Raw genomic sequence first — 14217 nt, 5'->3', positions numbered from 1 at the left:
AGATGAATGATCAAGAATATTTATTTTTTTAGTTATTAATCATTCCCTGGTGTCTGTTCCTTAAGGTCAGGTTGCCGATTGGTGAGCTACAATGAAAACTAACTTTATCAAATAGGCTAAAATGTAAAAAGTTTGTATCTGTTTGAACTTTAAGGATATGGTAGTGAAATAATAATACCATTTTCTGAGAATGGGATTCTTTTGAATTTAATTTATAAACATGGCCCATGTTTATAGAATCATGGTATCTTTTAGATGCTTTGGAATGTAGGATCCTGGGAGAAAAACAGCAGTAACCTTGAATAACTTTGATTGTGGCTTCAAGCTACAGTTTTCTCCAAGCTACAACGTCCTCAAAATTATAGTTTCCTTACAGTTACAATCTGGCTCCTTTCTACCTTTTTTTCTTCTGTTCTACCTTACAGTGAATAGACTTCCTCTGCTACACATTCCCACCATGATGTATTGTGCCCAGAGCAATGGGACTAAGTGACCACAGACAGAAACCTCTAAAATCATGAACCAAAATAAACGTTTCCTCCTTAAAACTTGACTATGTCAGGCATATTGTCCCAGTGATTTAAAACATAATGGCTACCACCTTAACAAAGTAGATGAATTTATCATTACCCAAAATGGGAGAATCTGACATATTTGTACCTGCTGGTTGTGACATCCCCTCAGCCCAGCATGGTGTTATGGTTTGTGTCTAGATGTCCCCCTGAAGCCTCATGTAGTCTTAGGCTTTTTCAGAGATTGCTGCATCTAAAGTGTCTGATGCTGAGATTAAGGGTGTGTGATTGATAGATCAGTCCACTGATTGGTTTGGCAGCGCCTGACCCCAGCAGTCTAGATACAACACATAAAGGACAGAAAGAGTCTTGTCTCACCTGCTTGTTGCTTTCCTCTTTCTGCCCACCATGACTGTTCTCTGCCAAGCTACCCTACCTTGGAGCCAGATAATTAAGGGCTGAAACCTCTACAAACTGTGAGCTAAGTAAATCTTTCCTCTTTCAACTTTGGATGTTGGGTATTTTGTCTCAGCAATGAGAAAAAGGAGACTAAGACTGACATTATGCCTATAATACCAGCACTCTGGGAAGCTAAGGCAGGAGGATTACAAATTTGAGCCCAGCCTAGGCAGTTTATCAGTTCAGCAAGATTTTATCTCAAAATTAAAAAAAATTAAGGGTCAGGGATGTAGTATAATGCAAAAGCCCTTGATTTAATCACTAGTATCACTAATAATAATAGTAACAATAAATGAAATCCTCTCTGTTGTATTTTTACCATAAATATATAACTTTAAACTAAAGGATTGTGAAATTAGATATAACCAGAAACTGAGACATTCTATGAAATCCTAACTGGCCTTAACCTTTGAAAAATATCAGTTTTCTGAAAGAACATATCAGAGATTCTTCTAAATTAAAAGAACTAAAGAGACACACAACTAATAAGAGTGTATGACCCATACCAGGATCTCAGCTCAGAAAACAAGAGACATTTTAAAAGATATATGTGTAGGTGGCACACACCTGTATCCCAGCCCTCAGGAGACTGAGGCAGGAGGATCATGTGAGTGGGGCTACAAAGTGAATGCAAGGCCAGCCTAAACTACATAGTGAAACCCTGTCTCAAAAAGTATGTGTGACAGAAATTTGAATACGAGCTATTTCCTAAATAATGTATCAATATTAAATTTCACAGATATAATAATATTGTGTTCATATAAGAAGGAATCTTTGTTCTCAACATAATATCTTTCGTGATCAATATATATTTATAGCTGAAGTATCATTATTCCTAGAGCCACTCTCATATGGTTCCCAAATAATAGGAAGTTCTTTACTAAGAAAGGAATTTATTAGCAAATATGGTAAAATACTAATGATTGGTGACCTAAATAAAGATGCTCATTGTACTACTAATTCAATTTTTTTTAAATTTTATTTAAGGAGAAAAAGAAAAAAACAGAAAAAGGGTACAAGTTATATATAATTTCAGAAAAAATAAACAGTAAGAAATCACTAGTTAATAGATTACATATTGTCATCTTAGAAATAGTTGTTCAAGTTACAAAATTAAAGCATATAAAGTGGACATTCAAACAGTGAGACTGCAAACAGTTCTGTTCAATGATCCAACAAAACTCAGTAATATGGTTATCTATCTTATACACTTAAATATACATGCATTTATATCCTTTAGAGCATTTTCTTTTTCTCTCTTTTGTACAGTGACAATTACACATTTTGGGTTTTATTACTCCCACAGTTCTTACTACTTTTTTTTGAAGAGGGTAAAACCAAATGTGATATAACAGAACAGAGTCAGTCAAATCAAAAGGATGGACATAATATATAATGTATAAACAAAATATAAGGTGACCAACAATGGTTACCATAATGCCTCTTGCTATCTTAAAAAGATTTGCCTATGTCATCAGTTATAATAAAATTGAACAAAACAGTACAGAACAAAACCAATAAAACCAAAATATTGGAGACATTAGAGGACTTCAAAAGAAGATAATAGTCAACCAGAATGGGCGTCATAATGAATCTTATTGTCTTCAGAGTTGTTGCCTATATTTTCAAACTTGGTACTATCAAGCAAAACAGAATAGAGGAAAATAAGTCAAAACAAGATGGTGAGAGCAATACAGGGTTTCAAATCAAGTTAATAGAATCAAACTGGCTTACTATAATATATCCTGCTATTTTTATTTATTTTTACTTTAATTAAAAGGATAAAAATTAAAAAGTAAATAATAAAAAAGGAGACTGAGACAAAAGAGGGCATAACAACAAAACAGCACCTTTGTATACTGTAGCATCAAACATATCAAGACAATGTAAAACCATTCAAGGGAATGACAGTATTACAGGGCATTTAAAATCAACTAACAGAAAATGAACAGTGGTTTCTGTATAATCTCCTTGTCTATAAAAGTTTTTGTTTATATTATCACATATAATAAAATCCAATAAGATACAACATGTTAAGACTGATGGAGACAGAAGAACAAAAGCTTGATGGGACTGCAAAACAAGATGATATTAAATCAGCACTAGCTATTTTGATGTCTTGTTTTCTCCAAAATAGTTGTTCCTACCATCTAACCTTCTCTGCCTCATATCTGTTGAGCTCTTTTTCTGTCATTAGTTGTCTGTTTGTCTTCTTCATTTCGCTTTCTGCTCCATTCATTGTGGCCTCTCTGCCACTATTTCTGGAATCTTGGTGTTTTCCTTTTTTAGAATACCGTGCAGTATTCTCTGTAGAGTTGAACTGGTGGTTGCAAATTCCCCTAGTTCCTCCTAATCCTGGAAGCACCTTGTTTTTCCATCAATTTCTAGGGACAGTTGTGAAGGATACTTGGCTGGAGGTTATTATCTTTCAAAGCTTGAATTATTTCCCTCCACGCTCTTCGTGATTTGATGGTTTGTGCCGAGAAGTCTGCTGTAATTCTGATGTGTGTTCCCTTGTAAGTGATCTGTTTCTTGTCTCTGACGGCTTTTAATATTCTGTTCTTATACTGGATTTCTGGAATTTTGATTATTATACGCCTGGGTGTAGCTCTGTTTGGGTTGGAGGTGGCTGGGGTCCTGTATGCCAATTTTATTTTTAAAGTTTTCAAAATTAAAAATACAAGAGTTAACAACCATATTTTCCAGCCATGCAATGTGAGCAAAATTTATTTTGCTCACATTGCATGGCACCACCCAGCTGTGTCCCTGCACCTTTACTCTGGGACTTTACTCCACACAGTAGAAGCAGCTCCCTTCTGGTACTTCTTGTGGTAGGGGGGAAAAGACCACAGTGACTGCCCTATACCCTGGTCTTGAAAGTCCTGCTAGCATTACCCCAGAGTTTTCAGTCACTCACAGTCCCCTGACCCTAGATCAATGTCAGTCAGGTGGGAAGTATGTACTTCCTACAGGGAACCACAAAGAGGAAAGCAAACCATTGAGATGAAGAAGCCTTGTACGTGGTAATTTTCCAAAGATCATAAATATAATCAGGTTCTCAAAGTCACATCTGTTTACCTGTGATTTCTTTTTGCCTAATGCTCTTATTCTTAATCCAAATATTGGATTTCACGTTTCTTTTATGGATTTGCTTCTATGGGAAATAAAAAAATATTAAAAGATACATAGTCAAGTTTTCCCCCAGCTCTTTACATTGTTCACAAGTTTTTACCCAAACCTCACACAATACCATTGGTATTAATTTCTTGAATACTGTTGAGAGTTCTTGAAGCCTCTATGAACTAAACTAAGTTTGTATCTTTATCATCTCCCCTTTCTGACCCAAAATTCAGCATAGTTCTGTGCCTTGAAAAACTACCTACAAAGAATGCGTGTGAGTTATTCAGGACTCCTGAGAAACAGATACCAAGGCAGAGTTCAACGAGCAAAGATTTTATTAGGGCAAATGTCTGTGGAGGAAAAGAGAAGGCATCCAGGTAAGGCTAACTGTGCATGAAGTAGAGAAGGAGGACAAATTGTGTAGAAGTACTGCTGACCACCCATGTGGCCTTGACATACTAAAAAAGTATGTCAAGGCCATCAGTGTCTTTGAGCCAAAGTTTATCATTAAAAATGTCTTAGTCATGCTGGTGCGGGCTTGCTTTTGTTTTCCCACTGCAACCAGTCACTGACTAGGAGCAGCCCTGAGGAGCAAGAAATGCCTTTGTGAAAACATGGCCATAGGTTTTAGAGCTTAGCAGCTAAGGTTGTGGGTCGATTATATCCCCTGTAATTGAAGTCTATGAAGCATGCACAATAAGCTATAGTTTAGGAATCAATTACAGAGGCAATCAATATGCATTTTAAATATCCTAAGTAATAAATACACATACATTTTAACATTTCATCCTATAGCAGAGCTCCACTTCCATCTGAATACAGATATGCACATTGCTGTGAAATAACCAGAGAAAAAAACAGGTGCAACCATATAGTTTTTCTATTGGTTTATGTTACCATCTTATGATTTAGATCTAAAATTTTAAAAAGCTCAGATGTCCAGAAAATGGGCTTTTGGAAGGTGATTGGATCATGAAAATTCTAATTTAATTGGTGGAATAATCCATGGATGCACTCATGATTTGGTAGCATTATTGGCAGATGCTGCAAACTCGTCAGAGGTAGTAGACTATGGTGTAACCTTGGGGTCCCTTCTAGTCCCCAGCCCTTTCCTCTCTGGCTTCTTCCCTTTCTGCTTCCTGGCAGCCATGAGGTGATCAGCCTTCCTTCACAGTGACCTTCCACCATGGTGTTTCTGCCTCACCACAGGCCTAAAAGCACGAAGGTATCTGACCATGGACCGAAACCTCTGAAACCATAGGCCAAAGTAAAGCTTTGTTCCTTTGAATTGTTTTTCACAGAGATTTGTTTAGAGTCACAAAAAGCTAAAACACGCCACAAGGCTAATTGTTACTTTCAGCTTTTTGTTTGGAATTGGGGACTGAAGCCAGAGCCTTTGCACTGTGCCCTTTTTAGAGACAGAGGGGTGTGCAGAATCTCTCTAAATTGCCCACAGTAGGCTCAACCTTGTACTCCTCCTGCCTTGGCTTCACAGAATGCTGGGATTACAAGTATCTGCTCCCACACCCAGCTTCAACGTCATTCTTTATCCACTCCTTTGTGGGCTCAGTCGACTGTGTAGAGTGTGCATGTGCCTGTAGATCTTTGAAGAGATGAAAGGAACTTGAAAATAAGTTTCAAGGACTGGAGGCATAGCTCAGTGATAAGAGACCTTACCTGCCATGTTCATAACCCTGGTTTTGATCCCTAACAGTACAAAAATAAAATAAAATGAATAGAGAAGCATACATAGTCTATTCCTTTGGTCCATTCTTTTTAAAACCATTCCTATCTTCTTTGCATCATAAGAAAGTCTTATCAATTCTTTCCTGATAGTAGACAAAGAACCAATAATGCAGACCAAGGAAGTATAGTCTCCTGTAAATAATATTTTCTGTTTCATTTTACATAAAGATGTATGGAGAAGGAAAATGGCAAAGTGAATAATTAGTAACAAAATCCAACGTCTCTGAGATCCAGAATTCAGACACTGGAAGAAGACAACTTGTCAAAAAAACAAAGAAGTGGAGGAGAAGAAGAAGGAGAGGGAGAGAAAGAGGAGGAGGAGGAGGAGGAGGAAGAAGAAGAAGAAGGCGAAGATGACTGTGTCAAAGAAGAAGAAATGAATCTCTGGGAATCAAGAAAGAACTGACAGGAAAAATTAGAAGCTATAGACAAAGTTGGAAAGATGGTCTACAACACAAAGAAAGGAACAAGAGAATCTGAACACTCTCATAGCTCACAGCTCATGGGGAGGGCAACCTGATGCCCCAGGAGCAAGATACATACCAGGGCTTGGAGATCCAGGAAGAAATGGTGGCAAAGCCCACAGGTGCTGGGAACTGCAAAAACAGCACAGGGTGTTGCTCCAAAAGGACTCCTTTGGAACGGTAAGTAATAGCTAGAAGGATTCAAGTATACACACCCACCATATTGCCAGAGACTTCTTAATCAGTGCCATTTTGATCATCTAAATCTGAGACTCAGACACAATTTAAAAAAACAGCTTCACTTGAAGGCTCCTGGAATTATCCTCCACAGTGACTGGGAGAGAGCCACAAATAAGGAATGGGCTAGAAAGAGATCCTCTGAGAAGTTTAAACTCTGGCCAGGAAAGACCTAGTTTGTATCCCCAAGGTGAGGAGCTTGGCCTGACCTGAGTTGCTCAGAACTGCTGAGTCTGAAAATATGTGCTGTTAAGTGCTTGAACCCTTACACTGCAGGCTACATGCAGAAAAGATCTGAGATCTGATTGTTTCCCTGTGTACCAAGCCAAGCAGCACTGACACAGCCTGGGGCAAACAAAGGGGCTCTGGAAAGGGAGCACACCCCACAAACCCACCGGCCTTACGCTGTGGAGAGTAGATTAGGGAGACTCCAAACCTGCTGATCCTGGAAGGAACATTCATTCAAAATACAGAGAAAGCTTTTCTTCTCTATTTTTGGAATTATTTGCCTGTTTTATTTTTGTTTTTTTTCTTTTCTTTACTTCTTTTCTTGTCCTTTTCCTTCCTTTTTCCCTTTTAATTTTTTTATTTTTATTCTCCATATTATTTCTTTTCTTCTCCCTTTTTCTTTTGTCTTTTCTTCTGTTTTTGTTACCTTCATCTCATTCCATAAATATCCTTATACTTTTTAATAGAATCTGTTATCTCACTTCTCTCTTTTCCTTCTCATAGTTTTCAAATTTATCTTCTTGCATCTCCCATTCTCATATGTTTAATAGTATAACTGTCAGGTTTTATAAATCTTTAGGTAGTCAACTGTATTACCATTGAATTTCTATCAATGAAGATATAGTTGTTGCATTTGGTAGATATTTGCTATATATTAATATTTGGGTTGTCACTGTTTATTCTATGATTATAGGTTTCAAACATTAATGATACATTAATGATTCTTATGTACATCAATATCCAGTTGTATTGGGCTGTATTATTGTTATGGATTCATTTGATATTGATAGGGTTCCAGAGTTGTTGCTATTAACAACAGTGTTTTCCCTCTACACCGATACTCAAAATATCCTGGTGACATTTACAGGACTGCGGTCCATTCCCTGAGAAATGGATGCTGGGAAATCTACACTGCATCTTCCCTTCCCAAACTAACAGAGGTGGTCAGATCTTGGGACAGAGACAGGGACTATTGTTATCTATGCCCTTAGTGAATCACTGAAAGCCAGATTGAGGAGATCTCTATAACAGCAGCAGAATCTTTCCAATATGAATACGCAGAAAGCAAAACACAAATCAGAACAAAAAAAAACACAGAAATGTGAGAAGATAAGCAACAAAATTCTCAAAATTTCCAACACTCCTATAGTAGACCTGTAGGGAATTGAGAAGGAAAAAAAGGCCAAATTATTTGAAAGGATAACAGAGGAGGTTAAAACACAGATCAATGAGGCACTCACCAGGCTCAGAGAAAATATAACTAATCAGATAATGGAGGTAATGTAAAAACGATTAGGGAACTTAAAGAAGACAATAATCAAAAACTAGCTTGGCTAAACAAAATGTTACAAAGTATGAATGACCAGTCCAGCAAAGAGTTAGGCTCCAGGAAATTAAAACTTAAAACTTACACCAAAACTATGGGCTTTGGAAGTGACTATTGTGAAGACAAAATATAAGAATTAGAAGATGGGTATGTTTTCAAAACCCAAGTGCTCAGAAATGCCTTCCACACAACAAAACAACATGAAAAATGGAGTCAACAGTTTATCACCCCACGCAAAAAAAGAATAACCTAAGATTAACTGGAATAAAGGAAAAATCAGAAAACAGCATGAAGGTCATATAAAACCTCTCTATAAAGATATCATCATAAAACTTTCAAATATTGAAAAAGAAACAAATGTACAGATAAGTGGTGCATATGGAGCCTAAAATAGCTACAGTGTGAAGAAGAAGAAACCTCTCCACACCACATCATAATCAAAATCTTGAAAGTCCAGTAAGGGACAGAATCTTAAAAGCCACTAGAGAAAAGTAATGAATGTCTTATAAAGGTGAATGCAGTAGAATTACAGCAGACTTCTCAAAATAAAACTTACATGTCACAAGCGCTTGGAGTGAAGTCTTTCAAGCTCTAAAAGATAACAGCTTCCAACCCAGACGTACATATGGTGAAATTTTCTTTCAAAACTGATAGAGAAATAAGGTGTTTCCATGATAAAGAGCACTTAAAGAAATTCATTACCACCAAACTAGCACTACAAGGACTTCTCAAGGATATGCTATATAGAAACAATGAAACTAACAATCCCCCTAATATCTAAAAAAATGAATACACCAGGCAGATTAAGCAGCTGAATACTAATATCTAGAACATATAAATAACTCAGAAGAATGAGACCTCCCCCTCCAAAAAAAGGCTCAATCAAAAAATGGACAATTAAAATGAACAGACACTTCTAGAAAGGAGAAATATAGATGGACACTAAATATGTGAAAATGTATTCAACATGCCTGGCCATTAGAAAAATGCAAATTAAATTAAAAAAACACTATGACTCCACTTTACTCTAGAAAGAATGGTTATCATCAAGAAAAAAAGAAAGAAAAAAATCAGTTAATGACCAGTGCTGGCAAGGCTAAAGTGTAAAGGAATCTTTTGCATTTTTGATGGGAATATGAAGTAGCTTAGCCATTATGGAAATCAGTATGGAGATTCCTCAAAAACCTAAAATAAGAAATTCCACTCAGCACAAACTTCCTCTCTTAGATATGTTCTTAAAAGTTAAAGGCATCATGTTACAGTGATACTCATGTTTATAGCAGTACAATTCACAATATCTAACCCTTAAAAGCAGCCCATGTGCCCATCAACAAATTAATGGATTAAAAACTGCATTCTTTATATTTAATGGAATACTACTCAGTCAGAAAGAAAATAAGCAAGTAATGTGTAGAAATGAATTCACTTTTAGACCACAATTTTTTTTATTTAAAGAAAAATAAAACAAAACAGTAAATGGGTACAAATAATACAAAATTTCAAAAAAATGAGCAGTAAGAAATCACTAGTTAATAGATTACATATTGTCATCTTAGAAATAGTTGATCAAGTTACAAAATTAAGGGTATAAAGTGGACATTCAAGCAGTGAGACTGCAAACAGTTGTGTTCAATGATCCAACAAAAACTTAGTAATATGGTCATCTATCTTACACACCTAAACACACTTGCAGTTGTGTCCTTTAGAGCACTTTCTTTTCCTCTCTTTTTTACAATAACATTTACACATTTTGGGTTTTATTACTCCCACAGTTCTTATTACTTTTTTTTGGAAGAGAATAAAACCAAATGTGACATAACAAAACAGTCAGTCAAAACAAAGGATGGACACAGTACATGTAAAAACAAAATACAAGGTAACCAACAATGGTTACCATAATGCCTCTTGCTATCTTAAAAAGAATTGCCTATATCATCACGTATAATAAAATTGAACAAAATGGTACAGAACAAAACAAATAAAACCTAAACATTGGAGACATTACTGAACTTCAAAAGAAGATAATAGTCAAACCAGAAAGGGCATCATAGTGAATCTTATTGCCTTCCAAGTAGTTGCCTATACCCTCAAAATTGATAATATCAAACAGAACAGAATAGAGTAAAACAGAATAGAGTAAAATCAGTCAAAACAAGATGGTGAGAGCAATATAGGGCTTCAAATCGAGTTAATAGGAAATCAAAAAGTTACTATAGTATATCCTAATTTTTAAAAATTTTTTCTCTTAATTAAGACAATAATAATTTAAAAATAAATAAATTTTTTAAAAAGGGGGGAGATTGAGATAAAAGACGACATAACAACACAACAATACAGGTCAGAACAGAACAATTTAAGCAACATAGTGTTTCACCACAAGATAAGCCAACTTAATAGTAGTTACCATAGTTTCTCCTTCCTTGAAATATTTGAGTATAACTTCATATACTATAGCATAAAACATATCAAGACAGTGTGAAACCATTCAAGAGGATGAAAGTATTACAAGGAATTTAGAACCAGTAACAGAAAATGAACAATGGTTTCTATATTATCTCTTTGCCTATAAAAAATTTTGTTTATACTATCATATATAATAAAATCCAATAAGATACAACATGATAAAACCAATGGAGACAGAAGAACAAAAGCTTTATGGGACTTCAAAACAAGATCATATTAAATCAGCACTAGCTATTGTGATGTCTTGTTTTCTTCAAAATAGCTGTTCATATCATCACAGACAATAATATCAAACAGCCCGCAATAAAACCATTCCAATTAATGAGTGAAAACTTAATAAAGCTTCAAAGCCATATAATGAGGAATCATGATTACCACATAATTTTATGTATTTGTATCATTTCTTACACTAGGGAAACTATTCGGTATTCATACATGTGAGTTTGATTTATTTCCCTTTATGAGTATGGTCTCAAGCTGTGGCCATTTATTTATAAATATCTCAATGTAATCCTTCTTTATAGCTGAGTAGTACTCCATTGTATAAAAATACCACAACTTTTTTATCCATTCCTCAGTTGATGGACACTTAGGTCATTTCCAAGATCTGTTTATTGCAAATTATGCTGCTATAAAGATGGGTGCACATATATCACTGTGGTATGATGCTTTCAGTTCTTCTGGGAATATGCCTACAAGTGGAATAGCTAGAAAAAAAGGGACGTGCAATCCCAGCTTTTTGAGAAATCTCCAGAATGACCTCTACAATGGTTGCACCAGTCTACACTCCCACCAACAGTGCAGGAAAGTTCCTTTTTCCCCAAAGCCTCTCCAGCATTTGTTGTTGGTGGTTTTCTTGATCCTGGCCATTCTTTCAGGAGTGAGATGAAATCTCAGTGTGGTTTTAATTTGCATTTCTCTAATGAGTAATGATGATGAACATTTTTTCATGTATTTATTTGCCATTTGTATTTCTTCATCTGAGAATTGTGTATTCATCTCAGATGCCCATTTTTGGATTGGAGCTTTGAATTTTGGGGGTCTGATTTTTTTAATTCTTTATATGTTTTAGACAGAATTCCTTTGTCTAAGGGACAGTTCACTAAGATTTTTTCCCATTTTGTGGGTTTTCTTTTCACTATGCTGGAGATTTCTTTTGACATGCAGAAACTTTTTAATAAGACGTGATCCTACTTATTGATTCTAGAAAGCATTTCCTGTGCAGTTTGAGTCCTGTTCATGAATTCTCTACCTACCACTATGTCTTCAAGGTTTTTACCCAATTTGTCTTCCAATAGATTTAGTGTTTCTGTTTTAATATTCAGATCTTTGATCCATTTAGATTTTAATTTAGTACATGGTGATAGGCATGGGTCTAGCTTTAGTTTTTGGCATATGGAAAGCCAGTTTTTCCAACACCTTTTATTAAAGAGACTGTAGTTCTTCCAGTGAACCTGTTTGGCCCCTTCATCAAAGATAAGGTGGTTGAGTGTGTTTGTAGTTGTGGTTGTATCTTCTAATCAATTCCATTGACCTTCGGCTCTATTTGATTCCAGTACCATGTTGATTTTACTACAGTTGCTTTGTAGTATAGCTTCAAGTCAGGGATGTGATGCCTCTGTCTTGCCTTTGCTGCTTAGAACTGTCCTTGCTATTCTAGGTCTCTTCTCGCTCCAGATGAATTTTAGGATTGATTTCTTGAGATCTTTGAGGTATGTTGATGGAATTTTTATTGGGATTGCATTGAATCTGTATAACAGTTTTGGGAGAATGGCCATTTTCACAATGTTTATTCTTCCTATTCATGAGCAAGGGATGTCTTTCCATTTTCTGAGATTGGCTTCAATTTCTTTTTCAGTGTATTATAATTTTCTCTGTATAGGTCTTTCACTACTTTCGTGAGAATAGTTCCTAAATATTTGATTTTTTGGTTGCTAGTGTGAAAGGTGTGGCTTCTCTTATTTCTCTGTCAGTGATTTTGTTGTTAGTGTATAGGAATTCTATTGATTTTTGAGTATTGATTTTGTATCCAGCTACATGGCTAAATTTATTTATTATATCTAAGAGTCTTTCAATGGAGTTTTGCAGTCTTCTATGTAGAGTATCATGTCATCTGCAAACAATGATAATTTAACTTCTTCTTTTCCTATCTTTACCTCTTTTATTTCTCTCTCTTGTCTAATTGCTCTGGCTAGTATTTCCAGTACTATATTAAGTAGGAGCAGTGGTAAGGGATATCCTTGTCTTGTGCCTGATTTTAAAGTAAAGGCCTTCAATTTTTGGCTATTTAGTATGATACTTGCTGTTGGTTTGTCATAGATGGCCTTTATTATATTGAGGTAAAGACCTTCTATTCCAATGTTCTGTAAAGTTCTCATCATAAATGAATGTTAGACCTTATCAAAGGCTTTTTCTGCATCTATGGAAATGATCATGTGATTCTTACTTTTGGCTTTATTGATATGGTGGATTACATTTATTGATTTACGTATGTTGAACCATCCCTGCCTGCCTGGGATGAATCGCATTTGATCATGGTGTATAATCTTCTTGATGATTTGCTGCATCTCATATATCAGAATATCATTTCCTTTTCCTGTGTTTGGGAAGTTTTCCTTAACTATTTCTGTGAATAGCCTTTGTAGTTCCTTTGTTTGTACCCCAGCTTCTTCATTCACATTCTTTTTCTCAAGTTGTAGATCCTCTTGTCATCTTCTAGCCTTTGTGTTGTTACCGCTTGTTTCCTTGTTATTTTTAAAAAGTTTTCCCTTCCATACTCCCACATTGCAAAATTATCCGCCAGTTTGGACAATCTATCCTTAATTTCTTTCCAGCTGATTTGCCATCTTTCCATAGAGTTTTTAATTTCCTGGCGATCTCTTTGAATCTGCTTCATGTATTGTATATTTTTTTATATTCTTCATCAAATGGTTCTCTCCTGTGTTTGAGTTCCTCCCTTCTTCCGTCTGTGTCTGCTTGAGGCTTGCTTAGTATCTCTTTTATTAATCTTCTTAATCTTGCTTTATTTGGCTAAATATTTCACTTTTGAACTTGTCTATGAGGTCCCAAATATATCTCTTTATGTCCACTGGCACTGTGTTTGATATTGCATGTTTGCTGTTTTCATTCTCCTTTGTATTTACATGTCCTGGGTCAATGTTCTCAGGGTTGGGGCCTGGGGACTTTTTATTGTTGCTTCCTCTTCCCATCTTTTTTGCTTCTTCCAGGAGGCCCCAGTTTCTTTCTTTGTTGGTTATAATTCTTCTGAAGCACACTGGCTAGATGATCCTTCACACTGCAATGTGCTAGTGAGTTGCAGACTGGGACAGTGTATGCTGGCCCCTCCCCTCCAGATCATTCAAGCTGCTGTGGCCTGCACTACTGTATTACTTTACGCTGCCTCCCCTCCGGACCAGCCAAACCTCTGAGGCCCCACTCTGGGGCAGTGTGGTTAGTGTGCACCACCACTGCAGGGACTTCACCTCAGATAACCTATTGGGTCTCAGCTGGATCATGTGACCCAGGCCTACCTCACTCCACCAATTCCATTTGGGAAGTGAACAATTGACTGAAGTCACTACTGCCCTTTGCCAGTCCTGCTCATTCCCAGAATGTTGTCTGCTGGAGCCCCCTATTTATGGAATGGCTCCACTCCCGTCAT

This window comes from Cavia porcellus, unplaced genomic scaffold (genome assembly GCF_034190915.1).
Source record: "Cavia porcellus strain 051 isolate PalLab524CR breed Dunkin Hartley unplaced genomic scaffold, mCavPor4.1 scaffold_7, whole genome shotgun sequence".
NCBI lineage: Eukaryota > Metazoa > Chordata > Mammalia > Rodentia > Caviidae > Cavia > Cavia porcellus.
This window is presented reverse-complemented; position numbering follows the sequence as displayed.